The sequence below is a fragment of the Alosa alosa genome, chromosome 7 (assembly GCF_017589495.1).
Source record: "Alosa alosa isolate M-15738 ecotype Scorff River chromosome 7, AALO_Geno_1.1, whole genome shotgun sequence".
NCBI lineage: Eukaryota > Metazoa > Chordata > Actinopteri > Clupeiformes > Clupeidae > Alosa > Alosa alosa.
In genome coordinates, this window is record NC_063195.1 from 27,303,997 (window position 1) to 27,315,564 (window position 11,568).

General features: G+C 41.8%; 1 long non-coding RNA gene across 1 annotated transcript; it reads left to right on the plus strand.

Annotated features, from left to right (window-relative positions):
* The first annotated feature begins 51 nt into the window (after positions 1-51).
* LOC125298385 lies at positions 52-1,193 on the plus strand. Its single transcript, XR_007194199.1, has 3 exons — positions 52-300; positions 398-613; positions 863-1,193. It is a non-coding gene; the product is annotated as an uncharacterized LOC125298385 (long non-coding RNA).
* The last annotated feature ends 10,375 nt before the right edge of the window (positions 1,194-11,568 follow it).

Consider the following 11,568-nt stretch of genomic DNA (forward strand, 5'->3'; position numbering starts at 1 on the left):
CAAGGAAACGGTGTTGGAGTGTGGCCTACTCCTCTACATGAGTCTGTGGTCTTAAAGGGGCATCAGTGGTCCTGCCATGCACATACCAGTATCCATGGAAGGACACGTATCAGAGAGGAGAGTGGTATGAAGAACAGAGAGGGAGAGTCAGAGAACATAGCAGCTCTAAATATCCTGACTGCAGCCTGAACATGGACAACCTTTCAGATGAAGACTCTGGTGTTTACCAGTTTCGGTTTCAGACAAACCTACACAGCAGCTGGATAACTGCCAATTCTGCTGCTATACTCTCAGTCACAGGTAGTGATTAACAAAATATATATATACTGTATATTTTATTTCATAAGGTAATGATATTCAAAGTTGACTCACTCATTAATGATTTTTAACCTCTTAGATCTGCAGGTGAAGGAGGAGACTGTTGAAGAGAATCAGAATCTCATTAAGGTGAGCTGCAGCACCTCCTGCAGTTTGGGCTCTCAGTATGTCTGGTACAAGAATGGACAGACTCTAGAACACAAAACCACAGCCTCCATGCAACTAGACTCAACCAGACCCTCAGAGGAGGGAAGTTACTCCTGTGCAGTGAAAGGTCACCGCTCCCCTGCAGTGTGTGAGTGCAGATGAAATTCCAGTCAAAAGTCTTTTAATCTAAATCTGCTCTGATATGTAAGAACATTCATGTGGTTTACAAAAATGATTCTTGGATCTGAAGAACAAATACAGGAATCAACAGAACAATTGTTTTACTTGTTTTACTACAAATAGTTTTTCATATATCCTACTTGGCATTCTAATTTCCACAGCCTTAACATGTGATAAATATGGTGTTCTGATCCTCAAATTCCAAACCTGACTGCAGGTGTTCCAGCTGAACAGTGTTGGGGTGTGGCCTACTCATCTAACAGCATCTGTAGATTGAAGGGTTCATCTGTGGATATTTCCTGCACTTACAAATATCCCAGAGATCAAAGTATCAACACAACATTCTGGTTTAACCATCAAAAAACAAGCAATCACCCTATAGACCTACATTTGGATAAAGACTATCAAAACCACACAGAATATATTGGGATTGAAAGGAATAATTGCACCCTGACACTGAAAGACATCAGAGAGAGTCACTGGTGAATACAGCTTCAGATTTATAACAGGACTGGGGCAGGGTTTCTCTGGATTACCTGGAGTCACCATCTCTGTTACAGGTAAGGCATCTTTGAAAAGATGAACCCTTTGACAATTTTGGTGATAAAATGTGCACCAATAACACTGTCTCTGTCTACCTCTATATCCTCCACCTCTGCAGGTATTGATACCTTCTGAAGCAGTGTAAAAAAGGAGAGGAGGAAAGTCTTTACAGTATGTTATGTTCCATAAAAACTGCTGTGCACAATCATACACATGATTGAAATGTCATAATTTGTCATGTTTGTTTTTGTTATTTAAGAAAACTTGCACATATGTTTTAACAGACTCACCAAAGAACCTCTCACTGTCAATCAGTCCCAGTGAAACAGAAGAGGGCAGTCCAGTGATTCTGACCTGCAGCAGTGATGCCAACCCACCAGTGCACAACTACACCTGGTACATGAAGAGTGGAGCTGAGTCTCTTGTTAGGGGCACAGGGGAGAGCATCAGCTTCAATCTGACCTCTAATACCAGTGGACTTTACTACTGTGAAGCACACAATGAAATGGGCTCTCAGAACTCAAATGGAGTTTTGGTTCCTTCTAAAGGTCAGTGAGGTTTAATGGAAATACTAACTATCTTCTTGACACATTATGTTAATCTCCAAGTAACACCATTTGCCAGCTTCTGTAGACACAGTTAATTATTTTGCATGTTAAAGCGATGGTTCGGAGTAATTTCACCCTAGGGTCCTTTACACCACCAATTCCCAGGCCAAACACCCTCCCAGAACCTGTTTTCCTTGGTCAACCCTGGTCGAGTAGCTGTCAGAAACTAATGAGTTTCTGCAGTCGTAATGGTACCAACTTTTATCTCGTAAATTACCCCACTAATAATGCCCTGAATGGTACGAAACCTCTACAGTAGTACAACTATGTTCTTTACTTATAAAACAAGGCATTGAAAAGTTTGTAAATACACCAGGAGTTTATTTAAATAACACTTGCCTGATGGATGCGACTATCTGCTACTATACCGCTGCGTCAACGTTACTTCCGTGATTTGGGAAAAGCCCGTAAAAGTCCTGGCAGGAAGCGATTACATCAACGTTTTTTGGTATATCCAGTTTTTAATATTTTTTTTCCGAAGTGTTTACAACTTAGTGTTAATGTCACAACCCGGTCCAGAAGCCTCGTTTCCTAGCCTGTGACTTGAGATGCCTTTGCTGCTCCGGTCCGGGTTTTCCTTCTGCCTTGGCTTTTGGTTGACTGACAGAGGAGGCGTCCAATCACCTGTGTTTGCTCTGCTACACCTGCTGCCACTCTCCTCGTCAGCCATGGCTTTTAAGCCATGCCATGTGGAACACTCTTTGCCAGATCGTCACGTCTTTCAGTGTGGATTCTTGCGTTGTCTCATGTTCTTGCTGGATTTACTGTTTTTTGACCAAGGATTGTTTTTGGACTTTGTGATTTTGCCTGAACCTTTTTGGAAACCTTTGCTTGGACTTTGCTTGGTCTTTGTTACCGACCTCTGCCTGTTCTGACCCGTGAGTCTTGCCTAGCCCCTTTGCTTAACTGCCTGCGGCCTACCTGTGTACCGAACTCTGCCTGTTTTTTGCCACTCTGGAGATCTGCTTGAGCCCTGCCTGTACTGCTGCCTGTGTTTTGTCTGCCTACCTGTGTACTGAACTCTGCCTGTTTTTGCCACTCTGGAGATCTGCTTGAGCCCTGCCTGTACTGCTGCATGTGCTTTTTTCGCCTACTAAGTTGACTCTGCCTACCAAGTGGTTTTGCCTGGCTGCCTATTTTTTTGTTCAACATTTAAAACCTAATTAACCTTTAATCAGCTTCAGAGTCTGCTTTTGGTTCCACAGTGCCTTACCTGGCCTCACCGGCCCTGACAGTTGACTAATAATTGTTGCAAACTGGTACTACGAACACAATATTAGTGCTTTCCTGAATCTACATCCTTATGCTTGCTACCTGCCAGGACTTTTACGGGCTTTTCCAATATCACGGAAATAACGTTGACGCAGCGGTATAGTTGCATCCATCAGGCAAGTGTTATTTAAAGGTCAGTGAGTTAGTATTTCCACTAAACATCTTGACACATGTTAATCTCAAAGTAACACCATTTAGAAGCTTCTGTATAGACACGGTTCATTATTTTGCATTAATGTTTGATTGAAAAGTCTTATTTTTCCTATGAAAAGGCCCAGAACCTGTTGCTATGGTGATGCTAGCTAGTATCACCATATTCATCATTTTTGCTCTGCTGCTGATACTCGGAATTGTGCTCTTAAGGTGATTATGTGGAATTTTCCCTCTAGATTTGTGCAAATAAAGACATGTCATGCATTTTGAGAACTGCATATTTCCAGTATCGTATATAATTTTCGCATAATGCATTTGCCCTCTGTTTTCAGAATTGAGTTAATTATCTCTGAAATTCCAATAATCAACCTCTTTATTCAGAAACAAAAAAAATCTCTAGTGAATTAAGCTTCTGCATAACTTAATGACTTTGTACCATCAATGTTAAATGCATATTGTCCTATCAACAAAACAAGAAGAATGCAAAAACCACAGGAGATGGAAGGTCCACAGATGCGAACATGCAGGTGAGTAACTTGGCTCTAAAAGTTGTTTAGTCTGTTGTGCATATGAAGCTTATATAAAACATCTGGCAGCCTTAAATGTCTCCGGCAGCTCCTCAGGTGGGACTTTTCCTAATACCAACATGTCTTCAGTATCAGCACATTTGCTGATACTGTGCACTAGTTGCTCAGCACAGACAACTTGTGTTGATGTTGACAAGTAAGCATTAACGCTCTATAAATGCTCACTAAGCAGCATGGCAGAAATAGACACCGCTCATATGTCATGTGTTGCTGCTTTTAATACGAGTCCAACCTCATTCGTTTTACTAACGTTGGAACAGTAAGTGATTTATGCTGTTTGCAGAATGATTTGATCTACAGTACAGTCCACAAACCCTAACCGGCCAGAGAAACAGCAGACCAGAAATGCCCTCAGGTAATCATAGCTGCCAATTGGAACAGACTCACTCACAAACTCAGTTTAATTTAAGAAGGTCTTTTCAAAATTACTTACTGCAGGTCAGATTGTATCAAGATTCATATTTAAATGTTCCTGCTTAATATGTTGACACCCCTTTAATATTGTACAGAAATTGTGATCTACCAATAACCTCTCGGTGGATATTTTATGAACACCAGTCATGTCCTGTAGTAGGTTTTTAGACTGCACTGTCTCTTAAATATGTAGCACTGTGGCACAGACTATACTGGTGATGTTTACCAGCTTCCAGCAAGGGGGGCAGGAAAGGTCAGGATTTAGATGTGATCTCTGATATTTACTAGGACATTTGTAAGGCCGGCCTTTGGATACCTAATGCAGTGGAAAGATTGTTATATTGACAAATGGGGAACACCCTTAATGTGTTTGAAGTGAAGTCATTGTTTTTAGTTGCCATTTGGCCTCCGGCTTCCCGTCCCCCTGCGGTGTCCCCTCACCTTTTTCTTCTAAATTCATGAAGACAAACCTAAACTTAACTGAAGGTTGAAATGTATCAAATGAGCACTGATAACCTAGTCATGTTTGGTATCATGTTAATGGTCTCAATGTGAGAAGTACAATGGTGTCAGATTTGTAGAATAGTAAAGTAAATGTATATATGATATTTCTGTAACCTGGGAGAGATGGTGCCCACTCTAAAGACATACACCCACACAACCTGCTATCATGATAAGAAAATCCCTTAAGTTTCAGAGGTCTCCAGATGTGAATAGGGGGAGGGGGGGGGAGAATCCTTGGTTCACGTTCCCAATTTCAGTCTGATGCTGTAGGCGTGGCAAATTTCATCACACTCCTCCCAACTTCCACTTAGAATGCCGGTTATAGGTCTTGGTTTTTGTAAAATGTTGAAATGATGGTAGTCTATACATCAGGTTGATAAATTGTATTTTTGATGTCTTTTTTTTTAATAAAAAATAATGTTTGCAACTCCTTTTCCTTTAAAGGGTTAAGTCCTGAATTTAACCAGGGTGCCAAGAATGCCTTAAGTCATTCAACAATCTCCTTTTTTATTCAATCTAAAACATTTTCTGGTTTGCTTAGATAATAGTGTTACCCATTAAATAAAACTTTAAAACTTGCATTGAACCCTGTAACACCATACTAGGCTTGTCTTTGTCCCCCCTCACTCTCCTGTAAATCAGCGCCCGAGGGTTGGGGTGTGACATTGGTTTTGTAGCTTAGCCTGCTGTTTAGATATAACACTGTAGAAATAGAAATCTGAAACCTTTTTTAAAAATGTTTTATGCTTATCAAAGGTTTAGTACCTGAGGGTTGGGGTGTGACATTTGTTTTGTAGCTTAGCTGTCTAGATATCCCAAAATCATTGTAGTAATAAAAAATAAAACTCCATAAGTCATATTTAATCATTCTGAGAGATTACATAAGCACTGCTTGATGAGTGACTGCAACACCATCTACTGGAGAAGGAAGACATGTCACATCTTCCACGTCTCACATTACCTAATCTCTATCTACAAAGGCCACTATTTTCAGCAAAGTTAAACATGCTGCTATAAAGGTTGACGAGCAAAACAAAGAATCTGTTAAAAGAGCACACTGGTCCATTCAGTGGGTAGCCTAATGCTGAATGTTGGGTTTTCTTGGGGGCTCTCAAGAAGGAAGCTGCCATAACCATCCATCATGTTTGAAAAAAGTACATAGATAGATAGATAGGTACTTTATAGTTGAAAGTCAAAGTGTCAGTTCCAACCTAAGAGCAAAGTGTGGGGTTACACTTTACTTGATAATATCAACATAAGAGTGACCTGACACTGTCATGAACGTGTCAAACAAGTGATAAACGTAACATATGACTTAACGCATCTGTGTGACATTCGGTTTTTGTCATAACAAATTAGGGTTAGGTTTAAAGTTAGGGATAGGGTTAGGGTTAGGATTCATGTGTCATGACGGTGTCATGTCACTCTTATGTCGATACTGTCATGTAAAGGGCTACCAATTGTGGTCATATGGTCAGTTTAAGGCAGTTATGACAGGAGAAGAAGAAGAGAGACTCAGAAAAAGCTCCTCTTTAATTGAAAAAGGAACTTTACAGTGTGTCACAATGCACAAATGTCTGTATATGTCCCACACTTACGGCTCCTACACACAGTTGCGTTCTGTCAACGAATGCCAGTGGGTGTTCCCGACGGTAGCTATGCAAATTACTTGAAGTATAACCGTAATTTATTGGCTGGTGCCGTCCGTCGATTGGCTTGATTGGCCGGTGCCGTCCATCGGTGCAGCAACAGCTGAACTTCTCAACGAGATGCGATGGGAGCAACACGACGCAACGGACCCACAATTCAGTTCGGCAACGATGGTGTAAGTCCATGTAAAGTGAACAGGATGCGTCTCCAGCACTGCAACTGTGTGTGGGAGCCGTTACTCATCTTTACCAGTTCTGCCAATATATTCAAAGGTCATTGTAAGTAAGTCAGTAAAGTGTATTTATATATAGCTGTAAACAGTGTGTACATCTTTACTGTAAGTCAGTAAAGTTGATTTATAGCTGTAGATAGTGTACATATTTACTGTAAGTCAGTAACCAGGCAAATGAGATCACACTTGGGGCCCGCTCACTTCTCAAGACATTCTGCAAAATGTGGTTGCAATCATTGTTCTATATTTAAAACTGGAACAGAAGTCTCTGCAGCAGTTCCACACTTCTTCTTCTACTGCCAGTACGCACATCCTAATTTTACTTTAAAAACCCACAGTGTTAAAATCAAGCATGATATCAGCAAGTCCTTTGTGCATTCACACATTCTGTTCTCATGGCCTCTTATTATAAACAGAAGAGGGCAGTTTAGTGACACTGACCGGCAACAGTGATGCCAACCCACCAGTGCACAACTACACCTGGTACATGAAGAGTGGAGCTGAATCTCTTGTTGTGGGCTCAGGGGAGAGCATCAGCTTCAATGTGACCTCTGATAGATAGATACTTTATTGATCCTTCACAGGAAATTACCTTGTTACAGCAGCTATGCTTTATCAGATCACCACCAACACACACATACTGCAACCAGCACACGCTGGACTCACATGCCCACTGCATTAGAACACAAACACACACACACACACATCCAACATTGCATGACCATACCTACTGACAATGATGCAGAGCATAGGTATAGCATAATAAATTAGTTTGCTGTAATATCACTAAAAAGTACATGAAAAATAAAAATATAAGGTTTTAAAAGGTTATCTGTATAAAACAATAAATAAATAGTACATGCAGGTACTGCACATTATTGTGCATTAAACAGTCTGATAGCAGTGGGTAGGGAAGACTTCCTGCAGTTCAGTCCTACAACTTGGTAGGATAAACCTGCGTGATGTTGCTCTGCCGGAACTCTCCCAGGGCATGTAGTGGGTGGGTGTGATTGTCCAGAATTGAGTGTTTTGAGAGTATTCTCCCCTCCGCCACCAACTGGATTGTGTCCTGTTTGTAGCCAATTAAGGGAACCAGCCTTCTTGATTAGCTTATTAATTCTGTTCTTGTCTACTGATCGAGCACCCTCCCCCAGCATACCACACCAAAGCAAAGAGTACTGGCCACCACAGTCTGATAAAAACAAAAGTGCACAGCAGAGGCTTGCTGATGTTAAAAGAACGCAGCCTTCTTTAAAAATACAGTCTGCTTTGTCCTTTTTTGTACAGAGCCTCCATGTGGATGGACCAGTCCAGCTTGTTGTCCAGCTGTACCCCAAGGTAGCTGGGGACCAGATCCACCTCTTTCCCTTGGATGGTAACAGTATCTGGATCAGGCCTTTTCCTCCTAAAATCCACAACCATTTCTTTGGTCTTGGAGATGTTGAGTTATAGGTGGTTGTTGTTGCACCAGGCCACAAGGTCTCCGACGATGCCCCTGTATTCCTGCTCCCACCCACCCTGAATACACCCAACAACTGCTGTATCATTAGAAAACTTCTACTGGACTACTGGAGTAGTATTGGAAGTCAGATGTGTACAGTGTAGGAAAGGCGACAGGATGGTTCCTTGAGGGGCCCTGGTGCTGCTCAAGACCTTTCCAGAGGCACAGTTTGGGAGTCCCACATACCGTGGTTGGCCAGTTAGGTAGTCCATGACCCAGGACACCAGTGCTGACTCCACCTGCATCTTCCTCATCTTCTCACCAAGCAGCCCTGGTTGTACTGTGTCAAAGGCGCTTGAGATGTGAAACAACATGATCCTAACAGAGGCATCCAGTGTTTGGCATGGATCCTCTGCAGCATATACCAGTGGACTTTACTACTGTGAGACACAGAATGAAGTAGGCTTTCAGAGTCTGATCATGACCCACTTTTAGCAAAGTCCTTTTAGGCAAGTCCCTCCACTCGGCGGCCATATTGCAACGCTTTTTGGGCACTTATCGGGCATCTATTTCGGCAGAAATGTGCATGCGCAAGGCTTCACGACACCAACCTTGCTCCAGCAGCGAGATCACAACACATGATTGGCACAATGTCTTCACAACACAACACATGATTGGCTCAATGTATTCACAACACACCACATAATTGGCTCAATGTATTCACATTAGAGTGCAGTTCGGGCCGCAAATTTCTGTCCGAACCCGCCTCGCGTCCGACAGAGTTGCGTCCGAACCGGTCCCGAACCCGACAGGCATTTTCATTTTTATGTCCGAACCCGACCAGAGCCCGACGCAGATGATGCCTCAGTTATTCCCATGCTAGTGATTAAACATTCACGTTTGTGGATAGCCTGTCTTTAGCCCATTAAACGGAACAAACAACAAATGGAATTCTTGTCTACAGAATCAGATGTGTGCACGCACGCAGGTCAAACACAGCGCACATTATCAAGAGGCCCAAGCAAGTAGAATTCTAGTCTTACCATTGACGAAAAGTCTTGAAATTAACTGCAACAGTCTTTGAAACTACAGTCCCTCTGTCACTGATCCATATGCAGCATCAACGTTAATTGGGGCAACTCGAGGAAATCCTCTTCCAGTTGAACGAGATGACCTTATAGCCTAGGCTAGTGGTTCTCAAATGGGGGTACGTGAGATTTTAAAATATACATATATTTAAAAAGTAGAATCCTTGCAAAAATACTTATGAATTTTATATTTCAGTAGGCTATTCAATTTCATTATCCTAAAAACCCAGAGTCCCCCCCATACCAGGATGGTTCGACCCAACCTGTCACATGCCACCCGTCATCACCTGTCAATCACTGTCAAAACTCAAACGATGGAGTCGTGGTTGAAGCATAGCGGTAATTCTTGTGAAAACACGGAGAGACAAGTGGCAAAGAAGGCCAAACTAGAGAACTAGATTTTCTAAGCCTATGTAGTATCCGCCCATGTTATCCACGGAAGTAGATGTTCTATTGATCTCAGGCATGAAAACTCCTCACCTTTCGGCGAAATTCGCCGTTTTTGGGGGTGGTATGGGGTTACAACTGAGTTTACAAATCACGCGCAGACGCGAATGCGTTGTAAGACAAGAGCCCAATTAAAAACTTGTCTGATCCAGCAACGATTATGTGAATGCAGCCCCTATGCATTTAGCCTATTAAACAGTGGAAGCTAAAAAGTGGAAGCCGAACAGAACGCTTGCGCTGGAATAGCCTCCCTGTCTGTGTGACTACTATGCGTCTGAAATGTGAGCCCGGCGAGGAGAGATCATGGGAGATGCTTATTGATGTCACAGGTGGGCTAGTTGAAACGTTCAACTTCTGTCAGAAAAATACGTTGAGATTGGTGTAGCAACGTAGCATAGGCTGTTGTTAAAGTTAGCGATATTGGACAGGAATATAGACATAACGAGTTCATTTGATGAAGAATACGTGCAGTTTTAGCCATCTAGATTGACAAAAGGTGAAGCAAATAGGCATACTTTATCAGTATAGCAAAGGCTAATGTGAATAACTAAATAGTTGAATTAAATGCTCCTAAACTGGGCTGGTGCGTTTTGTCGAGTTCAGAGACAAAACAGTGTTTGACATGGCAATGCTGTCTTTTAAGAAACGCTCAGTGGCCTGACTAGCACAATGCCACAATCTGTAAGTAGCCTAGCTGCAGGTTAAAACATTTCAAACCAATTTTACAAATTAAAGCCTAGTCTACCCTACCCAAGTTTATTTATTACCTGGTTTGGTCCAACAAATATTCAGACTTATCTTATGCAGACTTATTCTAATAGTCTACTATGAAGTGTCCCGTAGGCCTATGAAATCTTCAGAAATGTCTGATAACTTCAGGCACAAAGAAAGAAAACTCATGTAGATTAATGAGGAGGAGAGGAGGGCCAGGGTGAAGCATGTTGCCAAACAGCGCCCCTTCACACTTAGGCCCAAGCCAAAAAGAAGAAATAATACAGATTTTTTTTGTAAAAAAATAGTCATTTTGTAGTTTGTTTTCTTTATAAATCTCTGGTTTTAGGCAACTTCATACTCCATGGTTTTAGGCAACTTCATACTCCATGGAAGCTATGCACTATTGGCAACAATGTCACTCGCGCTTGTTTTGCTATGAAATGGCCATTTCCCACTTTGCGCGCCCTTCTCACCTTTTTCACCCCTGACCTGTTTTCATGCCTGAGATCTAACAGCTCAGACAACGTTATTGGAAGGTGCAGCAACTTCGGGTGAGATTACAACCAGAGTCAACGAGACGAGAGCAATGACATGATGACAGGGAAACGGGGACACGCTTTCCAGCACCGTTCAACAAAGGAAAGTAGGCCACAACTTCAATCACAAGCAGATGGTTCAAAATCGAGCATACAAGTTAGAAAAACCTAAAGCATTCGTTTAGCTAGCCTCAATGTTGTCAATGCAGGACAGACTGTCGGCTGAGGGAAAACAAATTCTGTCGGTTTGTCCGACTGACATGAACTAAATAAATCCAAAATATAGCCATTGTTTAGCCAAGGTTAAATTGTGTGTAGCCTATGGTTAAGTTATCAGACTTCAAGCTGTGCAAAGCAAATGCAGCAGTTGGGAATTAGTGTTAATTTCGTCAGACGAGACGAGAGGAAATATGTTCGTCAACAACCTTTTTTTTTCATGACTAAGACAAGACAATGACGAGACGGCAGTAATGTCCTGAAACACTGACTAAGACTATCTTAAGATGCATTATTTTTGATGAAAAAAGACGAGACTAAAATGTTTTGCATGAAATAAAAACTAAGATAAAATCTCTTCATTTTCATCTACAAAATGATGAGAAGACAGAATATCTAGCTGTTACGTTTTCAAAATATTCCGAATGAGTTCATACGCAACAGCTTTCCTGTAGGCTAGTCTACGTGCTGTTGCTGCAACCCTGTGGCTGCAACACGAAACTACATGGAACAAGAAC